Here is a 17,676-nt window from a genome sequence, read left to right as displayed (position 1 = left end):
TACAAACTTGTAGATTGGCTATTTTCAGCATGCAAACAAGTGTAAAATGACTTACTTATACTGGATCTGTTGTCCACTAGTCCCTTGCAAACATTTTAGTCTTAGTTTTGGTCATCATAGCTTAGTTTTCATTTAGCTTCCATTTAGTTTTCGTCTGTGAATAATGGTAGTCGACGAACATTTCTTGTCATAGTATTAGACTAAATGAACACTGACTAGATGCCTTCGTCTCTCCTCACCTCATCAATTATTTGTACAGAATGCTCTGATGACACACAGAAGGTTGACACCATGCTGTACATGTTTGTGTGGGTCTGTCAACAGAACTGCGAAACCCGAGACATCCCCAAATATTGTGGGGAAAACCCCCTGACGCAACACACACATCCAGCCAATCCTCATTGAGGAAAAGTGTTGTGTCTAGACTCTATATTGATGACATAATATAGCATCTTTACAACAGCAGCGTTTTAGAACCCAACCGATGACAGATTTTTGCAGATTTTGGAGAGTCCTAGATCACCAATGTTCTGACTGATATTCTTATATTAAAGTTCACCCTATTATTTTCTATCAATTACTCACCCCATGAAGCCTTGAATTCATGGAGATTGTTTTGCTTTTGTCACATTCCTGAGAGAGACTCCACCGGCCATCAAATTATTGGCTTAGGAATGTGACATTCAAATCTTCATGGGTTAGGGTTAGGGGTGAACTACTCCTGGCTTAAGACGTGGTCAAAATCAAGGAGACCCCTGCAGGATCCAGGAGGGTTGCTGTTAGGTATTTTCTGTGGTTTTGTGGGTGATGGTCATGAGTCCTTTGCCCTTTTAATCTTATGACCCGGTGTCTCCTATGGTCTTGCCAATTTATGGATTATGTATTGCCCTGTGACTGACATTTGATGTCACACTGTCCCACTGACTGTAAAATAGTATGGTTCTGGCCCCGCCAGAGTTTAGATAGTAAAACTGCTCTGCTAGCTAGCGTTGGTAGATAAGAATTGTTTTGTTTCCATTTGCCATAACACCCAGCCTCTGTGTTTTTGCCCTTGAAGTTAGTATTCGCTCTAACAGACTGCAAACTGCACTCAATGACGTTATGCCCTGTCCCCCGGTTCCACTAACTGATATTGCATGTCCGGACTATCTCTGCCCCGTGAGATAGTTCCTGTATGCAATATTCGTGACGTCTTGCATTATCTGTCCATTTGTAAACAAATATGTTTATTGACCTTGTTGTTCAACACATTTTCCGGTGTATTGATTACGGTATGCTATATTAACCATGTTCAATTTGGACATGGTCAGAGATCCTTGTGGAAACGCTGTCCGGATTACATGCCTTCTTCTCTCCCGATACAATGGTGAATATGAATATATCTGATTGAACCCCCTCCTAGCTCTGCTTGTCTGAAATTGTCTTCCTTGTGTCTGTCAAATTCATTCTAAGGTATTTTGGTTAACTCTGTAATACTCTGACTTTTACTCATTATAGTTCAAAAGGTTTTTATAACCATTTCTGTAAAGTTACCAGCCTTCTGCTTCTATTCCAGTGAAGAGTATTTATTGTAATTAGATTACTTCCAAAAGTATTTATACAGTTCCGGTGTTTCCGGAGCTCAAGCTCTCTGCTATCGAAGCTTTTCCTTATTTATCATAGTCTTTATTCTAATACAGTCCTTTCAAGTATAATGGTGGAAATATTCCCATCAAATTTGGTCCAATCTTGCCGTCCTTTAACGAGTATAAAGCCTAATTTATTTGATTAAGCTTATACTCCTCCTAAAGGCAAAGAATCAGTTCCCTTATATTAGCTGCTCTGAAAAAGAAAACAAAACTCAGTCCTGTAGATTCACTCCCTAAAACTCCCTCAAATTCACTTGACACACACAAGGAAGAGATCAGACAAGCAATTTTTTTTGAGCATGGGGTTTCCTTTTGATCAGTGTTCGCCATTGTATCGGAATGGTATGTCATCAGATTTCGACGGACAAGCGATTTTTTATTTTGGGGTCCATGAACGGCTCACGGCTCTACAGTAGTGAACACTTCATGGACCTCTCCACGGATCTGTGGACGAGCGATCGACCCATGGGGCTTGACAAGCTCGGCTTGTCCATGGTCGGACGATCCTCCACAGACCCAAACCTGCAACAACCCCGGCTGTCTCTCTGCTGTTGGGTCCTTCTTCCTACGGACAATGATTGTCTGCTCCGGTTTCTATACAAGTTAAGTAAATCAATGCTTGATGTCTTTCTCTGTCTACCTTTAGCTTAAATAGATTATACTGTCATTATAATTCTTCCCCTGATAACACCTTGAGCAGCGAGGCATTCATTTTTAGTTGTTTATCAACTTCAGACAAAGTAGCGGAATTATTTAGAGTTCTTTCTGTCTCATGTCATAAATTGTTTTTAGAATTGTCAGTTTGTGGACCATAACTACATATATAGACTTTCCAGCACTCGGTTTAGAACGATCGCTTCATTGTGTGCGGGAAATGTATATATGTATTATTTTATTTATTCTTGCTTTCTACTCTGAGTCGACACGGAGCGAGCGAAGCAAGGGTGAATTTTCTACCTTATAACGGTCCATAAACTGACTGGCGTTCATTCACACGCTTTTCCCAGTGCTTAGCACTAATTAATTCATTCAATTTTTAACATCCCAAAACAATATAAGATTAATGATGCCATTATTAGATTTGACTATTTAATTCCCATTTTTAAAGATACATTTTGCCTTTTTCTCTGCTATTCACTTTCACTTGGTCTAAGACACTCTCTATTTTAGAGGGGGCTCTTCTTATCAGTGGTATTTGAGTGGGAGAGACTCTGTCTCCTCTCCTCTGTGTGAGCGTGTACACGCTACGCGGCCTTGTCTCATATGAGTTTTCCCTCTCACTCTCTGTCCTGCTCCTGTTCGTCTATGTCTGGTCCTGTCTCATACGAGCTTTCCCTACTGAACACCAACAGGGATTTTTAACTTATCATACGACCGTTGACCATTCAATACTTTCATCCTGTAATAATTAGGTTCAAATTATTTCTCTCATCCCGATATCATTGACGCTGAGACGTTATATTTCTTTCCCAGATAAACTTTTTAGAATACAGTTCAAAACATTTCTCCATTTTTGAATGTCCCTAATGTTTGTGTGTGCATGTGCGTGCGTGCTTACTTTGTTATGTATCCCAGATACAGTCTTAGTGTGCGTGCGTGTGTGTGCACGTGTGTGTGTGTGAATCCACCCCTGCTGTATGTTTTGATTTACGAATCTCCCATTTCACTCCCGGTAGTGTGTGTGTGTGTGTGTGTGTGTGTGTGTGAGAGGAATCATCTCACTCTGTCTGTGAGCCTGGCTCATACGAGCTTTCCTTCGTGACTGTGTGCAACGCCATCTTGTTTCATAACTTTAGAAGTGTTTTAGGTAAAGCCAATCTAATATCCTGACTTTTGGTCATGGAGCCAAAGAGTACATTTTTCATATTTCCAAATGATAGTCAGGGAGCCTAAACGCAAATTTAAATTTTGGTATTTATACAGTTTTTACTGCATTTCATACATTTTTAATGGCCTTAGTACAAATTTCACTTTATCCTATTTCAACAGAGAGCCCCTCCATCTCCTTCATGTATGTTTGTGTCTGTATGGGCCTGTTTTGGGTCTCTCTCTCTCTCTGTGTTTGCATGTGTGCGTGTGCGTGAGTGAGGAACATTTCACTTTACATTTGGTTACAACTCTCCACTAATTTCTACATTTAATATTACATTATTAAGAAATATAGGATCGTGACGACAATTACTGTCAGACTCCGATTCCACCATTTCTCAAGTATAGCCTCCATTCTACCAAAATACAACTAAATAACATTTAATATTTCATTTTTAAGTTAGGTTAACTTCCCAGTATTATTAATTTATTTATTTAAATTAATTTTAATTTTAATTTTAATTTTTTCAATTTTAATTTTTAAGTTGAATTTTGAATTTGAATTTTGAATTTTATCTTAATTTTTTAATTTTCATTTTAATTTTAATTTCATTTGGAATTTGAATTTTGAATTTATTTATTTTTCTTTATGTTGACAATTCAGGTGCTATAGTCCATAGTACTAACACCAACTTATCACCTAGAACAAAAAAAAGCAGATGTCACAGTTAGTCTTGATATCTCACTCAATTAGTTAAAACAAGTTCCCTATTATAATAGTGATTATTATTCTATTTTTTTTTGTACTTTACTCTCTTATCCTTGGTCGTTCGGAGATGTGCTCTCCCTCCCTATAAACTGTGTATATGCATACATGTGTCTCTTCATATGTATCCTCCCTCCATATAAAGGTGATATGCGCACGGTTGAAGAACGGTTACGAGAAGTACAAATATAAATATTATTATTCTATTATTTTATGTAAAATAAAATAAAAAAGGAGAAGAAAAACCATATCCTGTTTTAAGTACCAATACTTCCATTTCGCGAGCTGGTGGACTGTTGACTTCCTGTAGCGCTACTCGATGTCACAGATAAACCGGTTTTCATTTTCTCTGTGGTTCTCACTTTTCTCTCTTTTGGCAATTTCTGTGACTGTGCGACTAGTCTCTCAGTTGATTAGCGGCAAGTAGCTAAGCCGATGTGCACGCAGAAAAGTACGGCATTACTCGTGGGGTGAATATCTCAGTTTCTTCACATCCATCTTTCACTATATCTCAGTTTATTTTGAAAGCCATACCAGTATTGTTTACTAAGCCCAGTATTGTCTTATTCAATACAACGCACCATTAATTTCTCAGTTGATTAAGGTGCCAATTACATCAGTAAGATCTAAGTTTCAGAATATCTCAGTTTATTCTGAAAGCAATATCAGTAAATACAGTTCTCTCTCTAATTTCTCAGTTGATTAGGGTACCAATTACATCAGTTATTCTGTGTTAAATGCGGTCTTAACGCTCAGAAGTCACAACTAGTTTCTCAGTTGATTAGTGTGACATTTGGAAGACATAATTTAAGGCAAAACATGTGTCGTTCGGATTCAAACGGTCAGCAGTAAGATTGGAGAAATATACATACTTTCTCCCTAGACCTAAAGAAAAGTAGAAGAGTAACTTTTTTGAACCCACAAGACTTGAAGGGGAAGGACAGACTCACTGTTGCTGGGTAAAATAGATCTTCCCGATAAGGGGAGTCTACCGTCGATATAGTCTCTCTCGATCCTTCTCTCTTTGTGTACTATAAAAAAACATCTCTCTCTAACTGTCTTGTACCATGTGTTCATTATCAGTCGTCCACATGTCTGTTGAAGTTGAATCTGATATACACATACTTTCGATCTCTCTTTCTCTCAGGATATGGTATTATTCTCCTTGGTAGTTCTGCAATGTGCTATAAACTGTGATATGCGTAGATTGGGGGAACATCTGTTTCTCTAAAATACCCTCCCTCCATAAAAAAGCATGTTTGAGGAACGCGTAGGAGAAATATAAATATGTATATAAGTATTTAAGTATTTATTATTTTGATAAGACCCAGTTTGTTTATTATTTCATTGTTCTTATTTCTCCTTCGTCGATCTCCCTACGCCCTCCCTCCATCTTAGTAATGTACAAATGCGATGGGAAGAGCGCTCAGGAGAAATAAATAATATTTATTTTTAAGATACCTTTCTCTTTCTGCCTTTCACCTGCCCAGTGTACATGCGCAGGTGTATGAACCAGTTTGATAATGGGTTGTCAGAATTATTGTTTCATTTCATTCACCAGTTTGTTCTTTGTTTTTATGTTTTATCTTTAGATACGGATCTCTGTGCGTGGTCGTGGTCAAGGGACAAACCACGGAATTTCGACTTCCACAAAATACGAGGGAGATTGCTCTGCTGGTCTGACTGGTCTTCATTTGTGGTTGTGGACGTCGACATTCCTTCAAGGTTTGCCACTTGATCCCGAACCAATTCAGAACCGTCTGAATTCACTATGGTTAGGCCCAACCCCCAGAACAGTCTGCCCTAATCAGTTGCCCATAGATTTCCATATGGAACAAAGTTATTCCACTCACGTTTCACCAGACATTTGTTGTATGTGGTTTATTAAATGTTTTTCTTTTCTGTTTGCTAATTTCTGCTTCCCAAGCCATGTTCCCCTAATATTTACCTCTCTCTACCTAATAGTAGAATAATATTAGATTAATCATCCCTTCTCCCCTCTATTGAATAAAATATTAGTTGAAATATTCCATTCTCCCCACAATTAAATAAATATTAGGTAATTTTGATTTGATTTGATTTAATATGTACTGATTTTATTTTGACTGACAAACATAGACCATGTTCCTCTACTACCAGTAGACAGATATGACCAACTATTCCCTCAGCATTGACAGCAGGAAACTGATAGTTACCGGACATTGACTGATTGCTCGCTTATCCTGACGGGTAGACAGGTGACATTTGACTTAATTGACTTTTTGTATTACTTTTAATAAAAAGATTTTTAGCCATTCCATTCTATTTCATAATAAGATCTGAAAGCCCATTACATAAATTGTGTAAACTGAATTATCCCATTTTTGGACAATCGATATTTGGACAATCTAAATTTCATTCCATTATGATTCATTATCCCACCTCATCATATTTTGATTATTTAAAATTTCATATTTGATTCATATTTCCCCTGAATTGGAATATCCCTCCCTGTAAACAGTTAACCTTTATTTTCCCCATAAACATAACCTATTATCCCAGAACCACCCCTTTGACCTTAAATTGTTTAATATAGGAACATCTCCTTCTCCATTTTATTATTTTGGTTTTTATCATCATGATTTGATTGAACTAGGCATTAATCTCCCCGGAATCCACTTGATTTTATAATTGACCTTTATATGGTACTAAGGGACTACCAAAGACATTGTTGCGACATCGCGCAGGAGCGCATCACCATCAGAATACCCCGTTCCCCCACTCCAAGAACTATGATAGGGCATCCCGGCCAGTTTTCTCCCGTTTGCTGCAGAGATCGAGTGTATCTGTGGACGTTCTGAGAACATTGATAAACTAGGTTGATGGCTGACGCCTGTCAGGGGGGGGAGGGGCGAAGAAGCGGCTCCGACCACGAGCCAGAAGAAGAACTAAAGCAGAGTCCGCTCTGACCACGAGCTGGTTGACTGTCCAAAGAACTCTCGCAGAGTCAGCTCCGACCACGAGCTGATTGCGAGCCAGAAGAACTGCTCTAACGAACATTGTTGTCATATGGCCTGGAGGCTGCACCGGTTGCTGGGTATCGTTGCGAACCCCGAAGACATCGTCCTCATCAAGAGAGAAAAGCCATTCTCTCTCTCTCCCACAGTACCATCTAATTAAGGATTATGCCTAGTAAAGTTGAAATCATGGTGTTTTTTATTTTTCATTGTTCCTGTTTCGTTCCAGGTTTTGCCATTCTGTTCCATTTTGATTCATAGTAAAAAGTAAGTTTTCCCCCTGAGGATATGATATTGTCAAAGGTCACATGACCCTTCGCCCACAAATGCGATGGATCTTGTTAGGTATTTTCTGTGGTTTTGTGGGTGATGGTCATGAGTCCTTTGCCCTTTTAATCTTATGACCCGGTGTCTCCTATGGTCTTGCCAAATTATGGATTATGTATTGCCCTGTGACTGACATTTGATGTCACACTGTCCCACTGACTGTAAAATAGTATGGTTCTGGCCCCGCCAGAGTTTAGATAGTAAAACTGCTCTGCTAGCTAGCGTTGGTAGATAAGAATTGTTTTGTTTCCATTTGCCATAACACCCAGCCTCTGTGTTTTTGCCCTTGAAGTTAGTATTCGCTCTAACAGACTGCAAACTGCACTCAATGACGTTATGCCCTGTCCCCCGGTTCCACTAACTGATATTGCATGTCCGGACTATCTCTGCCCCGTGAGATAGTTCCTGTATGCAATATTCGTGACGTCTTGCATTATCTGTCCATTTGTAAACAAATATGTTTATTGACCTTGTTGTTCAACACATTTTCCGGTGTATTGATTACGGTATGCTATATTAACCATGTTCAATTTGGACATGGTCAGAGATCCTTGTGGAAACGCTGTCCGGATTACATGCCTTCTTCTCTCCCGATACAATGGTGAATATGAATATATCTGATTGAACCCCCTCCTAGCTCTGCTTGTCTGAAATTGTCTTCCTTGTGTCTGTCAAATTCATTCTAAGGTATTTTGGTTAACTCTGTAATACTACGGTTTTTATAACCATTTCTGTAAAGTTACCAGCCTTCTGCTTCTATTCCAGTGAAGAGTATTTATTGTAATTAGATTACTTCCAAAAGTATTTATACAGTTCCGGTGTTTCCGGAGCTCAAGCTCTCTGCTATCGAAGCTTTTCCTTATTTATCATAGTCTTTATTCTAATACAGTCCTTTCAAGTATAATGGTGGAAATATTCCCATCAGTTGCCAACCCTGATTAAGGGGCCGAGTCAGAAGTCACCTCTCAGGCCTGGGCCGTGGCTCAGCGGTCCAGGCACCTTGGCTGATAACTCTTTCACAGCACCTGCTGTGCACAGACTTGGATCTCCTCCACCCGTGTGGCAGCCCCTATTCTGTGGAACTCTCTCCCAATGGAGATTATGGACTCTGGACTCATTTAAGGCCGCCTTGAAAAGACACTTATTCTCTCAGGAATATGGTAACTAGTTGTTTGTTATTTTGTTTTGTGTAAAGCATATTGGAGTTCATGAAAGGCGCTATATACAGTAGATTCAAGCATTACAATATTTCGCATTTTGCTGCTGCAAGGCAGCCTCAAAACAATACCACTTTGACAACATGGTGCCAACCTCTAATAAATATCCGGCTAACTGAGCATATCTCTGCATATTGCCTTAGTTCACAATCACATATACTGTACTGTACTCACTGTAACATTGTATTGTAGAGCAGTTCAGTAATAATCAACGATATCCTAGTTATAAGTTACTAGTCCTTACCCGTTCTGAATATATGAATATATGAACAGAAATGATTCAGTGTGGGTAATGCGATGTAATAGATCACATTACTGATACGGGGGGAATTGTTTACAGATGGGTTTGGGAAGTTGGGTTGGGCACAAAAGTAGGCTAATTAAACATTTCTTGTGCAAGTACACTTTCAGTGCATGTAGCCCATGTGTATGGCACGGCAAAGGAGGTGATGGACAGTGTGGTCTCGAAACAGCGTGTGTGTTCACGACTTCACGTTAACATGCCCCCGTCCAACTGTCAGAGCTGGCTTTCAGGTGCCTGTGCCACGCAACCCCCGCATTGCTTCCCCAAAGAAGAAGTTATGTCGACTGACGCAAGAGCAGCTGTAGTATCAGAGTTGTTTTCCCTGTGTGGGTCTGTTGCGTGGAAAAGTGTGTCCCAGTATTAATCTGTGTCCGGCCCAACATGCATTTTTTATTAATTAATTAAATTAAGATGAATGTTAGATTGTTTGGCGTGTGTAATGTGGGGCAGATTGAGGGTGGAGGACAGGGCTATGCAGCGCTAGGTTCCGTGAGGCGGTCCGTGCGGCGTGGTGTTATGCTAGGAAGTATTCTGACTGAAAGACGGCGACCGAGTGAAATAGACAGCGAGCGAGCGTCCGCTAAGACTAGATTAGATAGAAAAGTTTAGCACTGTGAACCAGCAGGACAATGCAGCACAAACAATTTATGAAAATCCCATATTCATCTCTGTATATCTCCACAAAGTAAATGAGCCATGATATATTTCATGATACGGTAGAGAGATCAGCATATTCCAGGAATTCCACCAGTAAATCCCAGTGTTAACTAACAGCATAACCCTGCAAATCTCTCTAATATTTTGAAACTTATGATGAGCATCATAATGAAATCCTGTAACAATTAAACCAACACAGTACAGCAGAGGCCCAGTGTGTATAACTATTAACGAACAGCATATCCCTGCAAATCTCTCTAATATTTTGAAACTTATGATGAGCATCATAATGAAATCCTGTAACAATTAAACCAACACAGTACAGCAGAGGCCAGCATTTTTCACAACCTTCGCCAGCAAATCCCTGGGTGACCGAGCATAATATACTTGTATATTATTATTGAATACATTCCAGTAGTACTTACCAGTTCCTGGTTTGTCAAGTTGGAGTCATCACCTGGGAAAGGGATGTAGATAGCTAAGGCCACACAGTTGGCAAATATCGACAGCAGTATAAAGATATCAAATGGTCTGGAGAGGAAAGTTAAGGTCAATTTCTTTAGCACCTTTATCCAAAGCATTTTACAATGTGCATTACATTTGCCAATTCACAGAGACAACCATGCACGCAAGGCACCAACATGCTCATAAGGAGCAGTTGTCTAGCTCAAGGACACATTGACACAGGAGACAGGAGGACCCGGAACCTTCCAGTTTACAGATACGTAACATTTCTTCTAACGTACATTTCTTAGTACCCGGTAAAATTATCAACATAAACAGTTTAAATAATATTTGTTGACTTAATTTGTGCACTTCATTACTGTATGTAATAATGCGTGTTGTTATGTAGGTAAGGTTCTATATTATTGTTTATGTGCATCTTAAGCCCTGGCCTGTATCTTTGCAGGAAACGTTGGAGCTGGAGTCCACACAAACAGCATGTGCACGGGTTCACAAAGGGTTATGTGAAGATCATGGCAACTTAATTGATGGTGGTGGATCTATTTTGACATTTCAAGTTGCCATGGCTCCAACAGACCATCCATGGACAAAACAGATTACCGCCACAGTTGTTTCATTTGTTCAACCGCATTTGCGCACTTTGTTTGTACATACACCCAATAGAGTGGATGATGAATCATGATGATGCTACCAACCAGACAACAGAGGGCATGAGCTGGCCAGAAACACTACATAGAGTACCATCCTTACTTTCTTTATCCAACATACATCAGTGTAGCTTAGCATGTTCACCGTAGCACAACTGTGTAGTGTTGATTTATAATTAGAACTAGACATGATAAACTTAATTGAAAACAATGTACAGCACACTAAGACAATGAAACTCAGTCATCCTCATCCATCCATCCGCTTTCTTTCCTCCCCATTATACCAGCCCAGTGGACATTCACTTCACTAGTTACATTACATTTTATTATTGACTTATCAACTTAAATCGTTCAGTATCTCATTGAATGTACCTATCCAACATCCCTTTATCAATCCTTGCGCCATTGAGCTTGTCCACCCACCCACACAACTCACTCAAGTGTTGTTTTTGGCAGCACATTTCTATTTTAATTTTAGTCATAGTCTCTTGAATGGCTTTCATTTTGTTTTGTAGATCTGCTATTTTCAGCATGCAACCAAGTGTAAATTGACTTATATTGGATCTCTTGTCCACTATAGTCCCTTCCTAACACTTTAGTCTAGTTTTTATTTGTTGACGAAATTGTCAATATATTTAGTTTTCATTTAGTCAGTGGAAAATGGTAGTCGGACATTCTTCGTCTTAGTTTTAGTCGACAAAATCAACTCTGCTTCCAACCATCACTCACTCATCTGTTCTCCCCCACCCACCCACCATCCCATCCCCTGAAAGGATACTTCCACTCCACAAGGCTGATGCAGGCCCTGCGTATGGGGTTGTTGAGGGTGAAGCAGAACAGAGCTCTGGGTGGCCTGCTGCTGGTAGAGCTTCCCTGTTTTTTGCTCTTGGCATACTGCTGCCTCTTCCTATGTGACAGGGAACCCACGGGCACTGCAGTACCACCGCCGCCGCCGCCCACAGGCGGCTGCGAGCCTACACGGCGGGGGACAGAGGCAACGGTCTCGTCCCGGGCTTGGCGTGCGGCAGTGATGGCAGCGTGCCAGGCGAGAACCGGGCTGACACCTGACCCTCCGACGCCGCCGTCATGACTGTGGACGGTGTTGTTGTTGTTGGGGCCAAGGAGGCCGTGAAAAGAGCCCACAGGCTTCCCTGTGCTGGCAGGGGCCTGCTGTGTGGAGGAGGCCTCTGGTAGGTGGAGCGGTTGGCCTTGGTGGTAGGAGCTTTCTGCGCAGAGCGGTAAAGGGTTACCAGAGGGAGAGGCTCTGGTGTTTCTGGCATACTGTGCCCCTGAAGAGGAAGAGAGGGGACTGTGTTTATCAAGGGATATAAACATTTTTAAACTAAAGCTTTTAATTTATCTGTGTGTGTGTGTGTGTGTGTGTGTGTGTGTGTGTGTGTGTGTGTGTGTGTGTGTGTGTGTGTGTGTGTGTGTGAGAGACGTGTAACAGACACATAAGAGACAAAAAAAGGAATGGAGGGAAACAGAGTAAGAAGTAATAAAGTAGTAAAAGGAGAAGACTGGTTTTGAGTGAACTGAAGTGTACCATTTAGAGGGGATTGGGATGGGTGGCTTAAAAGGGGGCAGAGAGAGAGAGTATCAGGTATCAGGTAGCCTACGGCTTTAGGTTCTAAACACACATGGCTGTATTTTGCGTGTCTTAAGTACCAGGTCTTATTCCCTAACTTGAGTAAACTAAAGACCTGGAGGCGTGATCAATGCCATTTGGCTATTCTGAGTGGCCACTGGCCAAAGAGCATTGATCACGCCTCCAGGTCTTTAGTTTACTCAAGTTAGGCAATAAGACCTGGTACTTAAGACACGCAAAATACAGCCCAGTGTTTAGATTTTAACAGGAAAGCATGTTTAAATTCCATGATTGCACAGAGTCATCTGGTAATCCTTAAACCAGGCTAGTCGCTTTGGTGAATTTCTGATCAGTGTTATGTCACGAACAACTACCATGAAATCCTGAAAGGACATGTAGACAGACACTAGTTCTGTCCGCCTCTGCAGGTTCTGTTTCAACGGCAGGCTGGCAACGCTGTTGGCTGGCTGGCAACGCTGTTGGCTGCCAGGGTGTTCTTGCTGGTGGTGGTTTAATTGTGAACAAGTAGCCTAAGCAGAGTACACTACAGTACTGTATGTATGCATACCCTACCTGGCAGGTGAAAACAATACCACCAGATTAGCAACGCGGCCCATCCCCCACCACCCCCCGCCCCCAGGCCAGGCCAGTGAGGACAAAAGAGGTGTGCGTTCAGACTTGGATGGTTAGAGCGGCGCGATTACATACAAAATCAATGCAAAGACGAGAATTGCGCGAACGGGTGCGGCGCGACCAGGCGCGGTACAAACGGGACGAACTGAGGCGAATATATATATTCAGGTCTAATTCCTCATAGGGGCTGGAGCCCCGCCGCCCCCACGGAGTCTACATCACTGGACCTCACGCCGACTGCTCGGTCTGACATTTTCTTTTCTCCTTTAATTTATATTTTTGAGTGGTGCAACCACTCCAAGGAACAGCAATGTCCGTGTTCACCTATGTGTTCACCTATGTGACGTTAATGAGCCAATGACTATGAGTACCAGTAGGGGCGCTGTTGTGCCAGAAACAGAGAGAGAGAGATAGTATTAGTGCTGCACAGTTGCCTGCTAATGAGAGAGAGAGAGAGAGAGAAGAGGGGGGGGAGAGGAGAGGAGGGGGGGGGGGGGGGAGTTGCACCACTCAGTTCACACGGGTGTGATTTTTTATAGAGGGACAGACAGTAGGCTGACAGGAAATGGGGGAGAGAGATGGGGGAGTGACATGCAGTAAAGGGCGTCGGGATCGGGAGTCAAACCCGTTAGAAATAAGTTTATGGGTTAGGCATAGTTTTACTTAAGTTAAGTAGGTATAAGGTTAAGTTTAGGTATAGGGTTAGGTTAGGCATAGTTTTACTGGGGTTAAATTTAGGTATGGGGTTAGGTTTACGCATAGTTTTACTGGGGTTATAAGTTTAGATATGGGGTTAGGTTTACACATAGTTTTACTGAGGTTAAGGTTAGGTTTAACCGTTTAAGCATAATTTACTTAGGTTTCTTTAGGAATGCCAGGCCGCACATTTCCGCCGGCATTAATACGCCTGGGGCGAGTTGGTAAGGAGGCGAGTCGTTTGGTATTTCGTAAATCAATGCAAACATAAAGTGAGTTTTGAAGGACAGTGCCCTTGATACTTCCTCTACCATATCAGTACAATATCAATATATAATGCCACAACATTGATGGGTATTCTGTGATGTGGCATACATAGGCCTAAGACCCCCTCTCCACACACACACACAGTGAGCAGCATCATAGTTTGAGTGATGACAGAGTGAGTGAGTGTATATTAAAGAGATTGAGACACACACACACACACACACACACACACACACACACACACACAGTGAGCAGCATCATAGTTTGAGTGATGACAGAGTGAGTGAGTTAGTGAGTGAGTGTATATTAAAGAGATTGAGACACACACACACACACACACACACACACACACAGTGAGCATCATATATAGTTTGAGTGATTGAGTGTATATTAAAGAGATTGAGATTTATTGTGTTGAATCTACCTTAATTCTCCATGCTTTTGTAAATCAATTCCCCCCACATGTTATTGGAAATAGTTCAACTTTAGATAAGACTAAAGGCTACTATTTAATCAGAAGCCACATCCAATTAAACTATAGTGGAGACTGGAGAGAACACACCGCCAATATCAGTTTGAAGTTATTTTAGTGTGTGCGTGTGACTCCATATGCCATTGCCTACCTAATTCAACATCATCCTTCTTTATTTACATATTTAGCAAATCCCAGCATGTATTTATCCAAACAAAAAAAATCCACAGGCCGCCGTTTCTGATTTCAACCCACAAATAATTTGTGGTTAATAGTTTGATCACAGCTGCAGGCAGCAACCCGAAATTAAAATGGAATACGTATTATTTACTAGTATAGTCCACAGCAGCTGTTCAGTGCACTACAGTGTGAAAATACATAGACGTGGTAATTGTATTTATCGGACATGATATGAAACTCATAATAGAATCAAAATAAGCCAAACTAAAGTGCGTCGCTGAGTTCCCTCTGTGAGCGCAGCGCCGTGGAGACAACTGTTCTACCCAGCGCGGCACACACGCATCAAGTGTGGATTTACCTTCACACTGTTCATCTGCTTCTTGCATCCTCGAATCCACATTGAAAAATCCGTTTTTAAATCCAACTCATCGTCGAAAAAAATACCGAAATACCTCGACGTCTGCGCGTAAATCCAATCGTCAGTTTATTCTAAATTGTTATAAAGTGGTTTTTTTACCCCCCCACACACACACACACACACAATCCCTGAGAGAAGAGGCAAACGTTTTTTTTGCCACATCCGGGTGCCTTTCCAGACTGGCGATTCACACAGACGCCACTGATGTGCCCACTGTGCCTGTCGGACCCTGTCCAGTGTCTGTCAATCAATAAAAGATGGTCATTCTTATATAGCCAGCCTACTGTAGCGCGTCTGAGACATATAGGCACGGTATAGCCTGTGTGCACGTGTGTGTGTGTGTGTGTGTGTGTGTGTGTGTGTGTGTGTGTGTGTGTGTGTGCGTGTGTGTGTGTGTGTGTGGAGTGGCTGCTTAAATAATAATAATATTAATGATAGTGTTGTGTTGGGCTATATTTAATATATTATTTTACTTTATTTATTTATTTTTCACTTAGTTGGTGGTCTCTCTGCGGGACTTTGAATTGGACGAGAATTCATTATGCATCTAGCCTTATAGCCTACAATGTAATAGGTGGTAATCGCCGGTTAATCGGTTTAGTGAGCGTGGGAGAGAGTAGAGAGAGACCCCTGACCCACCCATGCCTATAGAGCGCCGCAGTGACGTCAGAGCCAGACCCAGAAGTAAAAATCCCATTCACCTGGACCATAGGGAATTCTCGTATCAGCCATAATATCGTAACAATTCCATGTACACTTACCATTGTGGTCGTGGTTGTAAAATGGTTCTATATGCTCCTGTAGAAACCCCAAGCATGCATGCTATCACTCTAGTTTTAGTAAAAACGATCTTTATGAGCGACCTCACGGAGAAGTACTTCATTACCCAGAATGCTAAAGTCCAAACATCCGGTGATGTCGACGTCTGTGATTGGTGGAGGTTGCGGTTTCCGTGGAAATCGTTACTGCCCCCTGTTGACCCGCCATATTAGAACACTAGTATTCTAATACCGTTTACAGGTACATGTGCAGGTACAATGATTTATTTATCGAATATGTTACGGTATTTTAAAAATGAAGAAAAGAGTGTCCGCCGCGGTGAAAACCACTATGAGTCTGGCCATGTCCTGGCATGTTCTTTTTCACAAGGCCAGCTTATTGGCTCTGTAAGAGCCAGTATGAAGAACAAGACATACAAAGTTATGGTGAGTTCAGAATTAGTAACTAACGTTTATCTCTCTACGTCTACATAAATCAAACTGACTCAAACAATTCATGTTATAGTGGGAATTACAAATTAATTAACGAATTAATAAACAGCAGGGGAGAACACAAGTACCAGCCAGAAGTAACAACATTACAGTAGTGTACAGCAGGAGATCTCACACACACACAGTCACACACACACACACACACACACACACACACACCCCCACACACCCACACACACACACACACACACACACACACATTAATATTTTAATGGCCATGCAGTGGTGCATGTACTCAATTTGTTTTAGTAAAAAAAGTAAAAGTATCAATATTGCAATGTAGAAATACTCTGTTAAGTACAGTCAAGGTAATCAGAAGTTACTTGTAGTACTCATTGTGCAGAATGTCATGTTTCACAAGTTATTATATGTATACAATTTATCACAAAACAATGAGACATGTTGTAAGCTTGTAGATTGGCTATAAGTGTATATTTTGTAATAATAACCAAAATCTATAAAGTAACTAACTGCCTGGTAACTAAGGTTTTCAATTAATTGTAGTCGAGTAACACAAAATACATTATACATTATTTAAATCATGAGGTACCTTTGGATTTATATAAAATGTAATGATTAGGTAAGAACATATGCTATCCATTACATTGAAGCTGTGATTGTTATTTTTGTTATCAAGTATCAAACATTGAAGCTGTGATATCATCGTATACGTCTCGTCCATAATGTGAACGCCGACTTGTTCTTCGGGAAAGTGTGGAAACGGCAAATATTGACACCAGGCCGGTGGTTGCAGTCGGGAACAAAGCACTGCACCATACTTATGTTATGGTACAAAAGAACAGATAAACTTTTTAATGTAGACTAGAAACTATAATCAAAGAACAAACACTACACGACTGACGACTCCAGTGCACAACGCGGGCAATTTCTCATTCCAGCCTTCCAGGAAGTGAACGTCAGTCGCAATGCTTCATGGGAGTGTAGTTTCAGCATTTTGGACAAAAAGTATGTACACAGTGTTGTACCCTGCCCCTTTTTTATTCTTTCTGATTATTTATTCGGTGCAAAAAATTTAGTTTATTGTCATGATTTCTCACGACTCGAGTTGGCTTTGTACGAGCCTTAAAAGGTCTTTAAATAAATACGGACTGAATTGGCTATGACTGAAATGAATGGTAAGTTACTTCCTGGGCCGTTCGTCCGTTCTGAGAGGGGGAGGGACTGCGACGCTCTATTGACAGAGTTGTATATACCCCTCTCCAACTGTATTCCCCATATTCAACTGTTTTCATTTGGACACTTGGCACTTGCGTAGTTGCGTCTTATTATTGGCAATGTAAACTATGTTTTCTCATACCAATAATAAAGCACCTC

The 17,676-nt window shown here is 41.0% G+C and overlaps 1 protein-coding gene across 1 annotated transcript in view; it reads right to left on the bottom strand.

The window, feature by feature from the left end:
- Nucleotides 1-11,893, bottom strand: part of LOC308315029 (voltage-dependent L-type calcium channel subunit alpha-1D-like) — a gene marked incomplete at its 3' end in the record, with an annotated part of 94,894 nt that extends 83,001 nt beyond the window's left edge. The window contains exons 1-2 of the mRNA XM_080762853.1: nt 11,595-11,893; nt 10,130-10,235 (exon numbers count right to left, since the gene is read on the bottom strand). The remainder of the gene's footprint in view (nt 1-10,129; nt 10,236-11,594) is intronic.
- Between the last annotated feature and the right edge of the window lie 5,783 nt (nt 11,894-17,676).

The sequence above is a fragment of the Protomyctophum bolini genome (assembly GCF_963924005.1).
Source record: "Protomyctophum bolini genome assembly, chromosome: 5".
Lineage (NCBI taxonomy): Eukaryota > Metazoa > Chordata > Actinopteri > Myctophiformes > Myctophidae > Protomyctophum > Protomyctophum bolini.
Note: the sequence above shows the minus strand (reverse complement) of the source record. Positions and strands in the feature narration are given on the sequence as shown.